The 19292-nt window shown below is 41.2% G+C and overlaps 1 long non-coding RNA gene across 1 annotated transcript; it reads right to left on the bottom strand.

Annotated features, from left to right (window-relative positions):
* Nucleotides 1-6973: 6973 nt before the first annotated feature.
* Nucleotides 6974-17904, bottom strand: LOC130683844 (uncharacterized). The gene is made up of 3 exons (XR_008997865.1): nt 17631-17904; nt 10951-11146; nt 6974-7129 (listed from the first exon to the last, which is right to left on the bottom strand). It is a non-coding gene; the product is annotated as an uncharacterized LOC130683844 (long non-coding RNA).
* Nucleotides 17905-19292: the final 1388 nt, after the last annotated feature.

Here is a 19292-nt window from a genome sequence, read left to right as displayed (position 1 = left end):
TTCTGATATTTCCTTTACCTCTTCAAGGGCATTAAGAGAGATTTAATTTACAACTCAGCACCATTTCACTTGATTCCCTTGTCCTGCCTCTCAAATTCTCTCATTTTCTATGGTTGTTTCTGAGCCTCTTGCTTTATAAACTGCTCACTCGTAGCTATGCCCCCAACATCTCTCCAGCAGCCAGGACTCGAGGCTTGTCTGTCTGTCTGTCTTGAACCCCTTTGTACTACCCTTTTCTCCTCAAGCTCTTTGGCACATATGTCATTTTAGCCTCTGCCTTCCTGCCACCCAGTGTCCCCCAGACCCTGCACTGCAAAGCCCAGGGGAGAATCCAGGAGCAGGAATCTTCCACACAACACTCCCACCCCCAGTGAGAGGCATGGGCTGAAGAGGAGCAATAGCGAATATTCATACAGTAATATTTTTATCTTTTTTACACATTAATATTTTCATTCCACCTAATGTTCTTGATACACATTAATCACTTTATTGTTTTTTACATTTTAGCTTAAGTAATAAGGTCTTCTTTTTTAAAATAAGAAAACCAAATCATGAGGAAATAGCCAGCAATTGATCCAGGGCAGGCCCCCAGAAGTGGTCAAGAATGTAGGTAGGATATGGGCCTCAGTTTTTTCTACTTTACAAAGCAGTGGCTCCCAAAATCTGTTCCAAGGTACCTTGGAGATGCTTCTAAAAAATAAATCCAAAGATGGAATAGCAGGGAAATGCTGGATTCTCTCTCCCTTCAGAAAGGTCCACAGTGCATATTAATGACTGAGACAAGTCCTGAGGTAAAGAAATCTATTCACAAAAACAGAGATTAGAGACTTAAAAGTGAAAAGCTAAATTTTAGAATATTTAAGACAATATCTTTATTATCTCTGTGTAGAGAAATATTTCTTAAATTGGAGAAATTGGTAACATGAATCAGAAATTGGAAGAAGAAGTTTACAAACATAAACTTAAGAATTACAATGAAGAATACATAAAGAACTCCTATTAATAAGGAAAAGACAACACAAATAGCAACTGGGCAAGAACATGGACAGCACTTACAGAAGAGGAAACTCAAATGACCAATAAATAGATGAAAAATGATCAAACTCACTAATACCAAGAGAAATAAGAATCAAAATCACGAGATGGGCAAAAAATTCAATTGAGTCTGACATTACCAAGTGCTGAAGAGGGTATGGAGAGATGAATTCTTAAAACCTGTTGGAGGGAATGAAAACTACAACTGTCATTTTGGAACACAGTTTGGTTTACCTTATAAAGTTGAAGTTGTGCCTACCCTCACATCTGGTAATTCTCCCTCTTAGCTTATACCCTAGGGAGATTTTTGCACATGTGCTCTGGGAACCATATGTAAGCAAGTTCATAACCCCACTGTTTGTGATAGCAGAACACTGTAAACAACATAATATCTATCAGACAGGATAATAGCAGTGAAAAAGTACTACAGCTGTGCACATCAACATGCATGAAGGCCAGGGACATAGAGTGAAGAACAAGTCTCAGAAGAACACCTACAGTGTGTTATTGATATAAAGCAAATTCAAAAGCATGTAACATCTATAAATGTATTATTTAAGGATGTATTATTTAAGGATGTATATTACGGATATTAAGGATATATATTATCTATTAGAGTATTTATTATTTAAGGATATATAATATATAATATTATATATTAAGGATATACATATACTATTTAAGGATATATATATTGAACAATTATGCAAAGCAAAACAAACACAAAATTCAGAAAACTAGTTATCTGGGATGAGAAGAGGACAAAATCAGAAAGAAGCAACCAGGGGGATTGATGGGACTGTCACTGTATTTATTAGAGTGGGGTTTTATTGTTCTTTATACTTCATGTATGTTTTTGTATAGATTTTTTGTATGCATGAATGTTGCATGTGTGCTTTCCAGATTTTAATTTAACTCATTTAACTTAGTTCTCACAAACCTTGCCCATGTAATCCTTTTATCTCCTCACACGTACTCACACCCTGTTGAGTTCAGTTTGGGAAACACTACTCTAGGCTTTATAACCTCGCTCTTTTGGCAAAGAGACTTGAGCCAGCCAAGATTCGTGGCCATTACTCCAGCTGGGCAAGGATGCAGCCACAGGCACAGAGCTCTCCCTGGATCTAAGAGGCCCAAGGAATTTTTGTGTATTTTCTCATAAGTATATATCAGTCTCACCTCAGGTTTAAAAAGTGCTAGTCTTGGAAGTTGCAGGTGGTCTGTTGATCTATACAAAAGTAACTGATATTCGAGACTCCCATGTCCTTGGAATCCACTTTCCCTCCCCATCCTGTCCAGATACCCATGGCAGCAGGAATGACACTCCAAGCCGAGATGCAGATTCTCCCAAGAGTAAAAATTACTCTGGAGAGGTCACTGTGTTCTGGGGTTTGCCGCAGAAGTACCTACTCAGGGGTGCCATTTTCAGAGGCAATTGGTCTGTGCAGCTAATGCCTAATAATCTTCAAATATAAATAGCTCCTGCTGGGCTTTTGATGTTCACACCTTGGTCAACTCGTTGAGAGATACTTTACAACTGGTTGCACTGCTGGGAAACCAACGTATTTCTCCCCCACACCTTTGCTGATAAAGGGCTTTTGAATCGGTGATTGTAGGAATATCCAATTCCCATCCATGACCACTGAACTTTGGTCTTCCATTAGTATCAGGTGTAATGAGGTAAGGCTAAGACGGGATCATGTGGCCTTAAACTGTGTTGATATCTATTACAGTGGAGCAGCCTACCATACTTTAAACCCCTGGATCTGAGGGAATATTTCACTTTTGCCAACTCTGTCTTCCATTGCCAAGACTGATTTCAGCATAATAGTCCATCACCTGCTGAAGTTCATTCTGCTGCTTCTAAATCGGTATCTTGCAACCAGACATTTTATACTGTGCAAGTCCCGCAGTCCCCAGCAACCCAGCTCAATGTTGGTCAGGCCCATAGAGCTCCAGCTATGTGTTTCAGCCCTTGCTTTTCTGTCACTCACACGCTCCCCTTTTAGACATTGCCTGACTCAGCCCTCTCTCCTTTGAGGGGATGCCACAAACATGCTGGGGTCTCACTGTTTTTTCTCTACTTGCCCCTTCTAGAAACCTCACTTACACACAGTTTCTAGCTGAAGAGTAGGTCATGAGGAGCATGCACTAAAGTAGAGCCAACACATTAATGGCAAATTTGTTCCCATGAAATGTTAAATTGCCTGAGGTATCCTCACCACACTGGCTTCACTCATGGCATGGCATTTGAAGGGCAGGCGGCTGATATTTTCCTGAATCCAAGGGCAAGAAGACAGCTGGGCAGCAGGAAGATACTGGAATCAGGACCTGGAAAGTCATCCAGACTCTGTCTTGTGTCTCATATCACATTTTCTCTTTGCACATCTCAGTCTCTTTTCTCTTTCTCTGCTCACCAGATCTCTGATCCCCAGAGCAGAAGTCATGATTGCCCCAGTCTCCTGGGGATGTGCCATATTTCTCTCAGCCCCAATTCCAGAGCGCCAGGGTTATAATTTTGATTGGCCAGCTTGAGTCAGCTGTCCAATACACTGCAGCTGGAGGTCAGGGGCATGTTCAACCAAATGGTTCTGAGGGCTATTTCCTCTGAATTAGCCCAGTTAAGAAGGTTATTATGGGCCAAACAGATACTCCAAAAAGTGTCCACTATAGGCACCTTGCTTAAGAACATGGTATTTTTAAGAAATCATAATGATGCATTCTTTTATTTCTTTGTTAACAAATATTTAATGAACCTCTAATTTGTCAGACACTGCGCTAGACTCTGAGGACTTAGAAAATGAGGTCCAGCTCTTCAGTGGGACAGATAAAAGAACAAAAAGCTTGCAAATAAAGTAATAATTGATTGGAATAATTGCTATACAGAAATTTGACAGGGTGATGTGATAGAGTATTTGAGAGGTACATGTGGAAGTGTGCTTACTCAGGGCCTTTGTGAAGAGGTGAGGTTAAATATCTAAGGAAGGCAGGTGCAAAGTTGGCCCTGAGAGGGAAAGGACTTAGAGGCCACAAAATGAGTTTAGGGAAGTGGACAAGATGCAGCCCACACAGGCCCACATGCACCATGTTAAGTGACTGGATTTTATTCTAAGTATGGTAGAAAGATGTTAATGAAGACTAAGTAGGAGAAAGAAGACACAATCTGATTTATGTTTTTAAAAGATGGCTTTAGGGTGGGACCTTAGACAAGCAGGAGTGGAAGGAGAGAGGCCGGCTCAGAAGCTGTTAGAGCAGCTCAGGAGGCAGAAAGCAGATAAACCTTTGGACAAGGGAAGTGGTAGTTACTGGGATGGACAGAAGAGCCCAGATTAGAGATGTATTTTAAGGTAGAACTGCTGGAACTTGCTGAAGAGTAGGATTTGGGGAGGAAAAAAAAATTGCAGTTGACCCCCAGCTTAGATTTGAGTGGCTGGGTGGATGATGAGCTATTTTCTGGAATGGGGCAGACTGGAGTGACCAGCCAGGTCCTCATCACAGAAGATGCCAGAGCAAGAACTCTACACCCACAGACGTCAGGGTCCCTGGATCCTGATCTTTCCACTCTCTCTGCAGCCCAAGGGTGCCTAGACCACCATTGTAATCCCACCTCAGCTGCCCTGGTCTGCCCATCCAAGTCACCCCAACCACCTCCCCACCATCAAAATCCACCTACCTTCCAAAGCCTTTCATTCTCCCTAAAGAGCTTAGAGGAAAAAGTCTCAGGGTTGAAGCAGTATTAGGAGGCAGTAAATTAATCCAAATATCAATTCTCCACCTTCTGGCTTTCTGCATAGTTGGGGCACATAGCTCAAAGTGCCTTAACAGCCTCCCTGTTGAATATAATTTGTAGGAAGTCTCCATGACTTAAGTCATGGAGTTTTCATTTTTAAGACTGAAACAAATCTCTATATGCAGAGCACTTAGCACAGTGCCTAAATTACATTAAGTGTTTAATACACATTCGGTGTCATTATTCTTAGTGTTTCTTTTACCTATTTTCAAAGTAAATTTATTACCAGGTACCACTTGCTGCTTATACAGAGATCCTGGAATTAAGTTTTGTTTGACTCTTGATCTATAGACTAGGAATGTTTAGTAGCAGTGTAATTTACTCAGGCAAGATGTTCTACCATATTCTATTACATTTGCCCAAACTAAAAATGAAGATGGATTAAAACAGAGGACCTTTTTCTGATTTATGAAGTTATTTGTATGAAAAGTCTTATCAAGATATAAAACTATATTGCATTTAGTTATACATTTAATTCTTTGTTGAGAAGAATAAAATTATATGGGACAAGAACTATTCCAGAAATTTAGGACATATGTTCATTGTCCAGTGGAGATCAATAAGGAGTTTACATGTATTTCCTGCCAAAGACTAGCTTGTTTGGCATGTAGACATGACTTAGAGGTTGAAGACAACAAAAGAATGTTTCACTGAGGAACATTCTGGTATCTCTTTTCCTATAAATTTCTAAGTCTGGAGAAGACAGAATATGTCCTCTAAATAAAGCTAACAATAACTCTTCCAAGAGATTAGAACTTGTGTAACATGATTCCCTCTATTTCCATCTTTCCCAGCAATGTATTCTCTCTTGGAAGCCATCTCACCAAACAGGAAGATCGTAAACTCTCAGAGTTAGGAGGTACCTTAAAGGTCAGCAATCCAGCTCTCCAACTGGATAGAAAATAAATGAGAAAAAGAAATACTCCCTGCTTTTCTAGTTCTATCTAAAAACTGTCACTGCTGTTCCTACCCTCCCACATTCAGCTGCTCTTGCAGGAGAAACTAACAATCCTCTCCCATCAATGGGCATAGCTTCACCATGTTTACAGAACCCAAACAGTCAGACTCCCCTGAAGGGCCGTCTCTTAGTCTAAGTGGCTTTTCCATTTGCAGGAAGTTTCCATGAACCACAAATATCTAATAAATCCTAATGTCAAAGAAGCAGGGTATGGTAGGCTAAATAATGACCCCTTAAAGATGTCTACATCCTAACCCCCAAAACTCATGAATACATTATATTACATGACAAGGGGAAAATAAGGTTACTAAGGAGTTAACTTTGAGATGGTGAGATTATCCTATTCTGGATTATCTGAGTAAACCCAAAGTAATCACAAGGTGGGAGACAAGAAAGTGGGATCCAACTTGGAGAGAGACTGGAAGAAGCTACCCTGCTGGCTTAGAAGGTGCAGGAAGAACAGGAAGGGGCTACAAGCTAAGGGCTGTGAGCCTCCAGAAGTTGGAAAAAGTAAGGAAACACATTCCCTCCAGAGCCTCTAGAAAGAAATACAGCCCTGCTGGTATATGGATGATAACCCCAGTGGGACTCGTTTCAGACTTCTGACCTGCAGAACATAAGAGAATAAATTTGTGCCATTTTAAGCCATTAAATGTGTGGTAATTTGTTACAGCAGTAATAGAAAACTAATACACAGGTGGGTAAACAATGGAGGGTAATAAGAGACCTCATTTCCCCCCAGGTCCTCTTGGAAACCTCACAGAGCAAACACCCAGATGGAGAGCTGTTTGTCTTTGGGGGCCCCCAGGGGTCAGCCAACAACTCCTCAACTCCTGGGCTTCACTAAGACATAGAGGTGTGACAGTTCCAAAGGCTAAGTAAGTCTCGGTATGCAAAGAGGTTTAATTCAGGAAAAGTGAGGGGGCATTATATAATAGGCCAGGTCTGAGGCAATGGAGCAGGACCCGAGGAATGGCAGTGCAAGAAAAGTCATGACTATCAGGATTACCCCCACCACCACCAGGCCCTGGCCACGCTGGCTTCTTTCTGTTGCTAGAACCCAGCAAGCTCATCCAGAGCTTGGTCCTTCTGCCTGGAAAACCTTTTTCCTGGACAGTGCGTGGACTTTCAGATCTCACTTTAAATGTTACTTCCCAGTCTGCTCCACAATAACAGCCAGCCCGGCAGTATTCTGTCACTTGCTTTAATTCTCTTCTTAGCACTTTCCAGTATCTGATCATTTTCTTGTTTATATATTTACTTATGATCTCTCTTCCCCAGCCAGAATGTAAGCTCCATGAGAGCAAGGATCTTGTCCGTTTTCTTCACACATTCATCCTCAGGGCCTGTATCAGTGAGAGAAAGAACAGAAGGAAAAAGTTAGTTGGGAACATAAAGCCAGATGAGTTTGGTTTTTAGTATGTTGGGTGTGAAGTAATAGCAGGAAGACCTGTTGCTCAACAACCGGAAGGTTCTGCTGTGCATTTGATGTTCTTCTTAAACTGGCTGCCATTCTCTCCTCCATCTACCTCATTTGGTGGCACCACCGTTCACGCTGTTGTCCAAGCCGGAAAGCTCGGAATTCATCCTGGACTCCTTTCTCTCACTCATTCCAACATCCAATTAGGCCAATTTCAAATTGCCAAACTTAAATAAGAAACATATTTTTTCTTTTATAAAGAAAACAAATAGCCTACCCTTGCTGTCCTTTCCTTTGATGGTGTCTGTCTGCTATCTCACAGTTGTTTTGGAAAAAACAGAAACAAAAACACTTACTCAGTCCCTTCAAAGAAAAGTTAACATTTTAACAACAAAGTGAGAAAATAACCACTTTTCAAAAGAAACTCCTTCTGAAGAGAAATTTGAAAATAGACATTTGGAAATAGTTTCATCATTTTATGATTTTATTGCCAAAAATGATATAAGGGTATCACATGTACAAACATTTATAACAGAACACTTTAAAGACATAGGATACAGAGCTTACTAACCTACTTTAAAAATGTTTTAAATAGAGATTCAGCAAATATTGAACCTATTTGTTAATACTATAAAAAAATATGTACCCCTTCCAGTTAGCTTACAGGAATACCTGATTGATACCTGGGGCAAAAGAAACTTACTGATTTGAATTTCAACAATGTTTGTGTAATTACATATAGAACTAGAACTAGGCTCATGATTCAGGAAGTGGGTTTGCATTTGGAGCTACATTGCTTTATGAAGCCTCTTCTACCTACATCAGCCATTAAAACCAAAACCCGATATGAACTTAGAAAAAGACCTACAAATTGTAGCATCACGAGTACAAAGCAAGATGTAAAAAAAAATTATAAATATTCAATCATGAGTTTTTGTTTATTATAAGTACATAAGATAAACATTTTTCTAAAGGTTTTAATCTCATTTTTATCTTATCCTTTCATAATTTCCATTTTGGAGGATGTTTTTAAATGGATATAATATATTTGTTCAGCAATAAACACATGCCATTTATGTGAACAATAACTACATTGGGAGTGTGCGGCTGAGGTTTCCTTACCCACAGGATGCCCCATCACGGCTCTGCGAAGCCAGGGGAATTGCCATAAAATACACACAGGCCCACGGCGTGGAAACCCTTCCATGGCATTCTATCTCACACAGCCACAGTCCTCTCATGACCAACAAGAGGGGTAATATACATGTACAGAGGTGTGCTGTTCCTTGGTGTACCCAGATTTGAGGAAACACGAAAATCTTGGTAAGGAGGTAAAATGCAGAAGCAATTTGTTAACACCGCGGCCAGTTGGATGAGGTGAAAGAGAGTCATTCTCAAGCCCTGGCTCCTAGCCCTAGCCTGATTCCTTTCTTTCTCTTGCTCTCACAAAACCATATGGCATGCCAGTGGGGGAGAGTCACCACATTATAGGGATAACCTTGAATTTGTTCTAATTTGAGCTATACGGTGTAAAGCCATCACAAACTTAATACTTTATTAGTAGTAGTACATTATTTGTCTGCACCCTGGTGAGTAAAAAAAACTCTGACTTACAGAATGAAATCTCATCCTCTTAGCAGTATTCTTGACCCCACTGTCCTCTCAGGTCTCACCTGTCACCAACCTAGGCCTCTCACTTCATGTTCTTGCCTGCACATGCTGTTTCTCAGCTTGATACATAGTCCCCTTTGCCCAAATGTACTCCACTCCCCATCCCCAACTGGCTAACTTCTTTTCTTCCATTAAAACTAAGCTCAAACCACCTCTTCCAGTAAGTCTTTCCTGACAAAGGCTATGTTTGCTGGCCCTCTGTTACAGTCCTGTCATAATTTTGCATAACTTTGTCACTACACTAAAATTATTTATGAGCTGGTCATCCCCACCAGACTGTGAGCTTTCTTTTAGGATGAGGATGGAGTCTTACTGGTAAGCACAGTGTAGCAGACATTCCATAGATGTTTGCCGAATGAGTGAGAGAGTGTGAGCAAGTGAATCAGAGAGCATCTGTAAGCCGCTGGATATTTGGGATTGACAGAATCTAAGGTTAATCTAATGACAAAACATCTTCATTTCATTACTGACCCTTCAGTGCCTAAGAATTTGACTTCAATGAGAAATTGCCAAAGAATGAGAAATTACATGGGAAGTAGAACTGGGTGAAGGGAGGTCAGTGTAAAGATATAGAGGAGGAAAGGACCATGGATAGGGTCCCCTCATCCTACCCTCTCAAAAAAGGCCACTTCTCCTCCTTCAAGGTATTCCACAGAGCAAAGACCCCTGAGGTGGCTTGTGGCTAGAGAGGGCTAGGTGTCCTGGGTCTATCACACATTAACTTCTTAGTTCTGTATTGTCCAGAAGTCTGAGGGATCTCGGAGGAGCCAGGAAGTATGGATGGTGGAGACAGGCTCTCAGGGAATCCTGGACTGTAGCTATCTTCCAACAGGTATGAAGCAATTTCAATTTCTTAACAAATGATACAGCCATACCAGTGAATATCAGCCTAATATCAGCTTACCTATAGGTAAATCAGAGATAATATTGTCTATACCCCTGCATAAAAGCATAATGGCCCTTTTAGAAGCTGAGGGTTTTTTACTAGCTAAGAACCCTTTCCCTCTTGACATCTGAGAACACTTTCTTTCTCAGAACTCAGGTGGATAGAGCAAGTTTTAAGTGAGCATTGGGTGATTTTTTTTCACTCTTTTTGTTCCCCTTGAGAATCTGCTTGTAATTGTGTCAGTTAGATCTGTGTTCTTCTCCTTAGTTAGCAATGAAATGAAAACTGATTCAGGCCTTACCATGTGGGGGACTTTTAGTCACAATAAGCAATAGCTTTACAGTTATTTGCATTCTAAGCTTCCTCCTTTGTGTAATTGGAAGAGATTTGGATTCAGTCCTTAACCTAGTTTTTACAGAGGCTCCACCAAATGCCTCAGACCCAGACACACACTATCACTCTTGGCTAAATAAATGAGATGGGCTTTCATCAGAAATGATCAGTTCTCTTCCCAGAGAGAATTTCTATGTTTCTTGCACTTGATGGGGCTTTTTCCTTCCCACCTAATGGATTTATTTCTCACTTGATTGTCCTTTCCACATTGCATGTAAGCTGCAGCTATTTCCCATGTGGAGCTGGCTTGGTGTTTTCATTTTCCAGGATTGATTCACTCTCAGAAGATGAAAAGTGGGGGGTTCTGAAATCATCTCTGAAATAACCTGAAATAGCTGCAGTGTACAGTAGCTGATTAAATTATTTTGAAGAGAGGTTTATTTTGATGAAAGCTTTAAAAATCTCTGCAGCGAATGTAATCACCAATGTTTGTCAAAGTGCACCTAACCACCTTCATGACTGTAAAGTCCCAGATCCCATCAAAGGACCAAACTTCTCATGGTAAGGGCCTAGAAACCTGCACTTTTTAAAAAGTAACCTTTTAAAAGTATAATATACATACAGAAAAGTGCACACAACATAAGCAGACACCTTGCTGAAGTTTCACAACTAAACCCATCTCTCAAATCAGCACTCAGATCACAAACCAGAATATCACTAATATCCTAGAAGATCCCTTCTGCTCCTTCAGTCACAACCTATTCCTCCACCCTAAGGTTACCCATTATCTTAACTTCTAATGACAGATATTAGTTTCATCAGCTTTTTTTTGGTAGTGTTTATAAATGTAATCATACCGTATATATGCCTTTGTGTCCAGCTTCTTCCATCAATTACATTTGTGAAATTCATCCATATTGTTGCATGTAGTTACATGTTGTTCTTTCTCTTTGGCTGAATGGTAGTCCGCTGTGTGATTTGACTGATATGTATTCATCCATTCAATTTAAATCTAAATTATAATGAGATACTTCCACATAACCATCAGAATGGCTAAAATTAAAACATAAAATACCAAGTGTTGATGAGGTGGTGGGACAGCAAAACTCTTACACACTGACAGAGGAACTATAAATTGATATAACCACTTTGGGACACTTTTCAGTGGCATCTACTAATGCTGGGTATGTGGCTAACTGATGATGCAGAAATTCCACAGTTAGATTTATGCCCAACCGAAATACATACATATGTCACCACAAAGACACAAACTAGAATGTTCACAGTTGTTCATAATAGTCAAAAACTTGGTAGTACCTGAGAAGTCCATCAACAAGGTCATAATTCCATTTTTAACACATTCACCAGTTGATTCTTTTTTTTAAATTTTGGTATCTTTAATATACAATCACATGAGCAAAATTGTGGTTACTAGATTCCCCCCATTACAAAGTCCCCACCACATACCCCATTACAGTCACTTGTCTGTCAGCATAGTAAGATGCTGTAGAGTCACTACTTGTTTTCTCTGTGCTACACTGCTCACCAGTTGATTCTTACACACAAAAAATTTTTGTGAATCTTGGCATTCAATATTCTGAAGATTCGCTTTGTGAATAATCCTCAGAATTTCAATAACTATCAAAATCCATAAGGTCAGTATGTTTGAATCTGTCAAAGAAAAAAGATTTTTTCATCTTTAAACCTACAACAGGGCTTCAAGTGGGAGTTAATACTTGAGCTGCCCATTACTTTGGAAAGTGAGCACTACAGAAAAGAGTGTTTCACAAAATGTGTTACAATTTTAGTTGTGTTCTCACAGCCATGGACTTAGGGTAGCTGCTGGTATTCTTCAATCACACCATCACTGCTGTGAATGGATATTTCATATACTGCTGTTTTCCCATGAAGTTCCTGTGACTAAATAAAAGCTAGGATTTGTAAGCTCAAGAAGTAACTGAAAAAACTCCATTCTTAAAAACTTTGACAAGAATCAACTGAGCAACCTTACTCTGAATGTGAGAGTTTACTGCATGCTGAGGGCAGCTGACAGATTTGGAATAATTATTTACTTAAGGGACTACCCTTCAGATGAGTTGCCCTAAATAACATACAGATAACTCAATTATTACTCCTAAGGAAGCAGAAAATATCCAGGAAGCAAGCCACCTTAAAGATGAACAAAGAAACAGCCGTTCTTATTCCTCAGGATTTTCAGACTAAAAATGGTCTAAACAAACCCCAAATGCAAACTATTTGGAATCACCAAATGTTTAGAACTGAAAGAGATCCTAAAGGAGAGCTATGAAGAGGAAAGGAGGCTCTTACATGGATATAATCCAGGAACCAAAATTACACATGGCTGTGACTTTAAAATAATATTCTATAGCCAAATTCTTAGGCATTCAATACAGTGGCTGAATTTAGACTATGTGAATATCTCAGCGGTTAATAAAAAAGCACAACAAACTTAAGGAAAGTTTAGCATCTTTGGGTGTTAAGCCAGAAGCCTACCCTTCTGAAACCAGAGCCATCAGATATTGTTCCTTTCATTATGTTTATAATGAACTATTCAGAGGTAATCTACCAAATTACAAGGTGAAAGAGCCTACTAATTAGGCACCAATATCTCTGACCGAAGGTTCAGAAGGGCACAGTGGTATTTAGGACACCTATAGGCTTGAGGGAAGGTGAAGGTCAGCCTGAGCAAGTGAAAGGAGAGTGTGGTCCCTGGGCCTTGGGAAACAAAGCCTTCTATGTGCAAGTGTGGGTGACGTGACAAAATATGGAGGAAGAACTCTGGGTGTGGCAGCAGGCAGTTTAAAGTCTAAGAGTAAAGAGGGAAAAAATCACCCCTCCTTCCATCATGAATCTGCTCAGTCTCAAGAAAGATGGCAAATACTTAAAATATCAACAGGCTTGGTCACTTACAAGAAGCAGACCATCTGGGAATACACATCTAATCCACCCTAAATTCCAGTTCATGATTCACTGGGGCCCTTAAGATCGCACTTAACTCTCAGGCAGTGGAGTCACAAGCAGGGGGTGGGAGTGGGGCCAGAAGGTGATAATGGCTGGCCTGTGCACATGACAAGGGAGTGCTGGCAAGTCTGGGCTTTGGAATGTCCTGTCTTTGTGGCCTCTGAGGACTCCACACCCTGCCATTCACCATCACAGAACAGTGGCCTCAGAGGGCATTGTCAGGTGAATGACTCTCTTTGTTTTGGCAGTTTTTTGTAGAGAAAAGAAGTTGACTCTTTTTAGGACAATGAAATGATTCCAGCTATGGTGAATTTTTTTCCTTTTAACTGAAAGCTAACCTGGCAGTTAGCTGTTCTTGGAGGCAAAAGGTTTATCTTCATAATTTAGTTTACTTGGACTGCATGGGAGTTTTCTAATTAAAAATGGTCTTCAACAGTGTTACTAGTGAACTCACTATATAAAATACAGCTTTGCCCACAGAAGCCAAGGCAAAGCAAGAACAGCAGCTTTGGCCCACTGAGGCCCTCCCTTTCTGAGCAGGCAGTGGGTGTGGGCACATATGGGTTGTTCTGTGTTCCTGAGCTCTCATGAAGGCCCCTGGACTTCTCAATAGACCTGATGGGCTGCCAGCAGGGGAGGCCAAGCATCAGTGCCCAACAGACTGTGCTCCAGGGTTTGCACCCCATTCTTAATGCCATCCTGGTACTACCCTGGCCCAGGCTCGAACTCACTTTCCCCTTTGTGGGTCAACCAGAAAATCCAGTTGGGGAACCCCTTACATTTCCAGCAAATAGAGGAAACTTGCAGATGGTCTGGACTAATTGCCATCAGGGCCATCCTGGTGCAGAGCCAATTCCTGCACGATTGAGTGGTACTGGGAGCTGGGCAACAGTACACAGGGACCAGATACACAGAATACAAGCCCCGTGAAAGCAGGTGTTTATGTGCTTCATTCAGTTGTGCCTCCCCAGAGCCAAGAACAGCACCTGGCATATAATAGGATCTGGATCAGTGTTTGGTGGGTGTGGAGCTGATGCAGAGACAAGAGCATGAATCAGAGCAACCAGAGCTCAGCCGTGTGGGAGTGGCTTGCACAAGCTGGAAGCAATACGAGAGCCGTAGCTACACCTGGTAGAATTCAACACCTACTGCAGGCTCCTTAAGAACTAGATAATCAAGGTAAATCCTCCATTATTAGTGTTTTTTCATTAATTTGGTAAACATTTTTTGAGCACCTACATTGTACTAAGCACTGTCTGTGTGCTAGGCACACCACAACGAGAAGACAAAGTTCATGTTCTTATGAAGTTTACATACTAGTAGGGAAAACAGATTAGAAACACACTGGTATTTTGGAGAGTTTTAAATGCTAAGAAGAAAATAAAATATCATTGAAACAGCACAAAGTGATGAGGGAGGAGCAGCGCTACTGCTTCCGCTGGGAGGGTCCAAGAAGGCCATTAGGAGGCTGTCGCCGTGTTGGTTGGGCTGTAGAGGTGGTGCACTGAGCAATGGTCAGCTTTAGATACAGCGAGCAGCTGCAGGGCTGTGGACGGATGGCAGGTAAGCTAGGAAATAAAGTGAGGGATGAAAGTGACTGCTAGGGTTTTGACTAAGCAATGCAGTTGATGGTGGTGCCATTTACTGACATTGGGAGGTTGAAAGAGAAGCAGGTGCATGGGGTGGGGGTAGAATCAAGAGTATCTCTTAGCCACGTTGAGTTTGAGGGTGATGGTTAGATACCCCAGGGTCTCATGATGTCAAACAATAGCTGGATATATCAATCTAAAGATATGAGCAAAAACAAGGCTGGAGATAGTGACAAAGAAGTCACGAGCAAATCCATGGTATGTGAAGCTCTGGGCCTGGACGAGACCACCTGGGGCAGAGTAGCTTAGCATCACTAGCAGCCGCTACAGAGGTGACCAGCTCTGGGGTTATTGGAGAGCCCCCCAGAATCCTGCAAGCTCATAGCTGGGCTTCCTTCAGACCTATTCCTGTTTCTCTTGCTGACGTAATATGAACAAATTAGGGGAAATTACAGGGACAAAACATCTGATCAACATGAAACTTCAGGGATAATGAAAGTTCCTTTTTAAACTAGATAATCTAGAGGGAAAAGCAACAAATAAAATATAAAACAAAGCACAAATAATCATTCTTCCCTAATTTGGTTTCAAGTCTGTTTTCCCGCTGGAGCTAATGCCATGTGAAATGCTGGGGGTGGAGGTGGAAAGGAGCCTCCGAACATTCCTTTTTAATGACATGATTTTTTAGCCAAAGAATCTAGGAATCTTGGACAGAAGGACTTAGAAGATAAGGAAAAAGGGCAAACCATTAACATTTAGGTAACATAAACACAGAGCCTTACTGCTTTTTACACTTTAAAAATATTCCATCCTAAAACTATGATGCTTCAAAACATATATATTTTATTTTCATTTTAAATTGTAAGGTCTCATTGTATTTACTGCAATAAGCTTCAACAGCACATCTGTAATTATGAGAAGAAAACTAAAGCTTAAGGTTCTATAACAAATGGATCTAGTTTTCTATTTTGGGTAAGTAGGCAGACTGTACATTATATTTCATGACCCGAATCTCCCAGAGTCCTTACATGAAACCTAAGCCATTTACATGACCCTACTTTGAAACAGGGGAATCTTGGGGTGCAACCAACTTTCATGAAGCAGGTCAAGGAATCTCCGTGATGCTGTGGGACTCTAGTCAAAGTCTGCCGTACACGAGGCTCCATTTATCCCTCTTATCCAGTTCAAATATAAAAAGAAATAAAGTAGGAGAGAGAGAGGGAAAGAGGGAAGAGGGAAGGAGGGAGGTATTCACCCCTAGGGGGGAAAGCTTTTTCCTGTAATAGTTAAATCTCGATAAAAAGGCAAAGGAAGAATGGTTCCTCTCACTTTATACCAGAAAATGACAGATTTCTTGATCCTTTACTCTAAAACCACTGCAACATGAAACTGGATCTAAAATTCCTACTTTCACCTTTTTTTTTCTACTTTCACCTTTAATCGGGAATTGATTTGAGTGTTCCTCACCATGCTCTCCTTTTACTGAAGAGGGAGGAGAGCGGTCCGCTGACCCGTGCATCCTGAGGGCAGCGCCACACTACTGCTAACGAGCCGACACAAGCACCCCATTTTCTCTCACTCTCAACTGTCTGCTCTTTGAACTTGACCTTGTCCATTGCATCCAATATATTGCCAAGTTTTATCAAGTCTACTCTGAAATCTGCTTGCTTTTCTCCACTCTCCGCTACATGCATTATAAGAACTAGAATCATCTTACTAAAGAGAGTTCTAAGAAAACCAAAGTACATTGTTATCATCTCCAAAACTTAAAAAAGAGCAAGTTCTTTCACACCTCTACTCTGTGCACACTCTTCCCTCTTATCACACTTGTTTCACGTGCCTGTGTCCCCCATTTACATGTTCCATGTTCATACCTCTGTCTAGCATCATACCTAATGGAAGAGGCCACAAGTAGAATATTTTTTAAATTCCTCCCAATTTAAGTACTTTGGTAGATTGATGGCATTAATGGCCGCAGTACTCCACTTTTGCTATGTAACTTGGCAGTGCCCTCATGCTCTGGGCAGAGCGTTCTGCCCCACCCTTGACTCCGGGTTCAGAAGGTGAATTGCTTTGGCCAGTGGAATGTTAGCAAACATAATTCAGCAGAGTCTTCTAAAAGTGCTTGCACATTTTCACTTGCACTGCTGTGCCTCTGCCATTGCTATGAGAACACGTTCAAGCTTACCTGCTGGGTACCATGTAGCTGAGCCAAGTTGCCATGGTCACCCAGCCGAGGCCATCCTCGAGCAGCCCACCAAACTCCAGACATGTGAACGAGCCCAACCAAATTGGCAGAGCCACTGAGCCAACTCACAGCTCACTGCGGATTCATGAGTAAGTGCGACCCAGAGCAGAGTCATGAGCTAAATTAGGGATCAGCCAACTATGACCCACTGGCCAAACCTGGCCCACCACCTGTTTCTATACAACGCATGGGAAAAACACACAGGCCATTAAATTTCATGGTTAAAAAATATCAAACTAACATTTCATAGCATATGAAATATTATTTCCTAACATGAAAATTATATGAAATTCAAATTCCAGTGTTCTTAAATAAAGTTTTATTGGAACATAGGCACATGCACTCACTTATGTATTTTCTGTGGCTGCTTTTGCACTACAAGGGCAGAGTTGGTTAGTTGTGACAGTTTGCATGGCCTGAGAAACCCAAAATATTTACTGTCTGGCCCTTTAAAGAAAAAGACTGCCAACCTCTGAACTAAAATGTTTACTGCTCTATGACCCTGGGCTCAGTGGTATTTCGTTACACAGCATCACTATGGCAAAAGTTCACTGATGCATCCCCTCTGAAAGCTAATTCCTTTTTCTAGTCCCACAGCAGATGCAGCAGTGAAGGCCCATGGTCGGAAAGAAATCAGCCCCATGCCCCTCAGTACCACAGGCATGGAGCTCATGACTAGGGCTCTACAGATGAATGCCAGTATGTCAAATAATGTCACCTTCTTCAGTGGGTCCCGTGCAGAGAGCAGACAACAACCCTCCTGCCACAGTGACCAGTGAGGATTCAAAAGGCCCCTTATCCTGCTGACAGTGCCACAAAACTGATGAGCCACAGATTCTGTCCATTGCCAAATCCCCAGAGGCCAAGTTGCATAGGAGCAGAAGTAGGGAGAAGAAATCTGAAAAATGAAAGGAATTGAGTATTTACCTAAATTATTACATTGTACTAAGTTTACCAAATTGGACCAAAACTTAATTCCCACCCTGGGATGCAATGGTGGATACATGGGAGGAACATTATTTCAATTAATAAGGAAAAATTAAGACACTACATTTTCTTATCCTCTCTTGGTATAATATGAGTGAATTTTGCTAACCTGATATGAATTTTTGTGGAATGAATAAACAGATGAATGAATGATTAGTAAATTCCCCACCACATTGCCGTGTACTGTTCCCACCACCTTCTGGCATTTCTATTTAGTCAAGGTATTAGTCCAGAAATAACCCATTCCTTCTCTTGAACTGCCTTTCTAACTTCAAGGAACAAGCAGCAACTTCTAGGTCCAGCTCCACTCATTCAGAAATGTCTAATCACCCTCCCCTTCCTCTGGTCTCTTGGCTCAGGTATCTAAGGGGGTCTCAAAGCTTAGATAAAAGTACGTGAAACAGACTGGCATTCTCCAGGTTAGAGGGACTTGGATCTTTCAGTAGATTTTGGCCTTAAACCTATACTGAATATCTTCTGAGATTATAACAAGGCAGTTTTCCCAATAGGGGAAAAAAGTCAGATTCCCACATCTGGAGTTTGACCTTTGTGCATGCTGTCATTTCACCCACCATAGGAAACTTTTCTGGGCTGGGCTGAAACATGTAACTTCTCAACAGTGTGGCTGGTAGCAATCCCACCCAGCTGTGTGGAACGGGAAATGACAGGGCAATTAATATTCTGTTAAAACTTCAGGGGGCTCCAGAGCTAGCCAGATTTCAGAGTGACTCATCATGTTAGAATCAAGCATGGTATTGTCTGTTCACTTTTGCTGATTCACTTGTTAGCCCTAACAAATGCTTACCTGGGTACAGTGGCAAGGTCTCAGGTCAGCCTTTCAAAGGTATTACCCTTTAGCACCAGCCATGTCAGTTCACTCTGCGGAGAAGCTTCTATAACAAGCCATGGATGGTTTCCAAATGTGTGAAGGACTATTTTATGGAGGGAAATGACCAGACTCTTTCCTGCATTGTTTTATATGAAAACAGCATGGACCACAACACAACTGACATTTGAGAAGAACCATAGCATTTCTGAGCTGGAAGGGAGCCTTAGAGATCAAGCTAAAAGTACTTTTCTAAGACAGAGTGAGAGGGTACATAGCATACTGGGAAGAGTCTGTGTCAGACATCCTGAATTCATGTCCCATGTATGCCATTCATAGTGGAATTATAAGTAGGAGGTTAATGTGCCTATTAAATACCTTTGAGCAAATTGCTCAGACTCTGTGAGCTTCAATTTCCTTACCTGTGAAATGAGGAATGATTACAGCACCCACCTCACTGGGCTATTGTAAGGATTAAAGGAGATAAAGTATGAAAAGAACACAGTGCTTGGCAAAAAGCACTCAATAAATAGTAGCTATTATTAAGGCTGCTAAGGCAATCCATGG

The sequence above is a fragment of the Manis pentadactyla genome, chromosome 5, assembly GCF_030020395.1.
Source record: "Manis pentadactyla isolate mManPen7 chromosome 5, mManPen7.hap1, whole genome shotgun sequence".
Taxonomy (NCBI): Eukaryota; Metazoa; Chordata; class Mammalia; order Pholidota; family Manidae; genus Manis; species Manis pentadactyla.
Note: the sequence above shows the minus strand (reverse complement) of the source record. Positions and strands in the feature narration are given on the sequence as shown.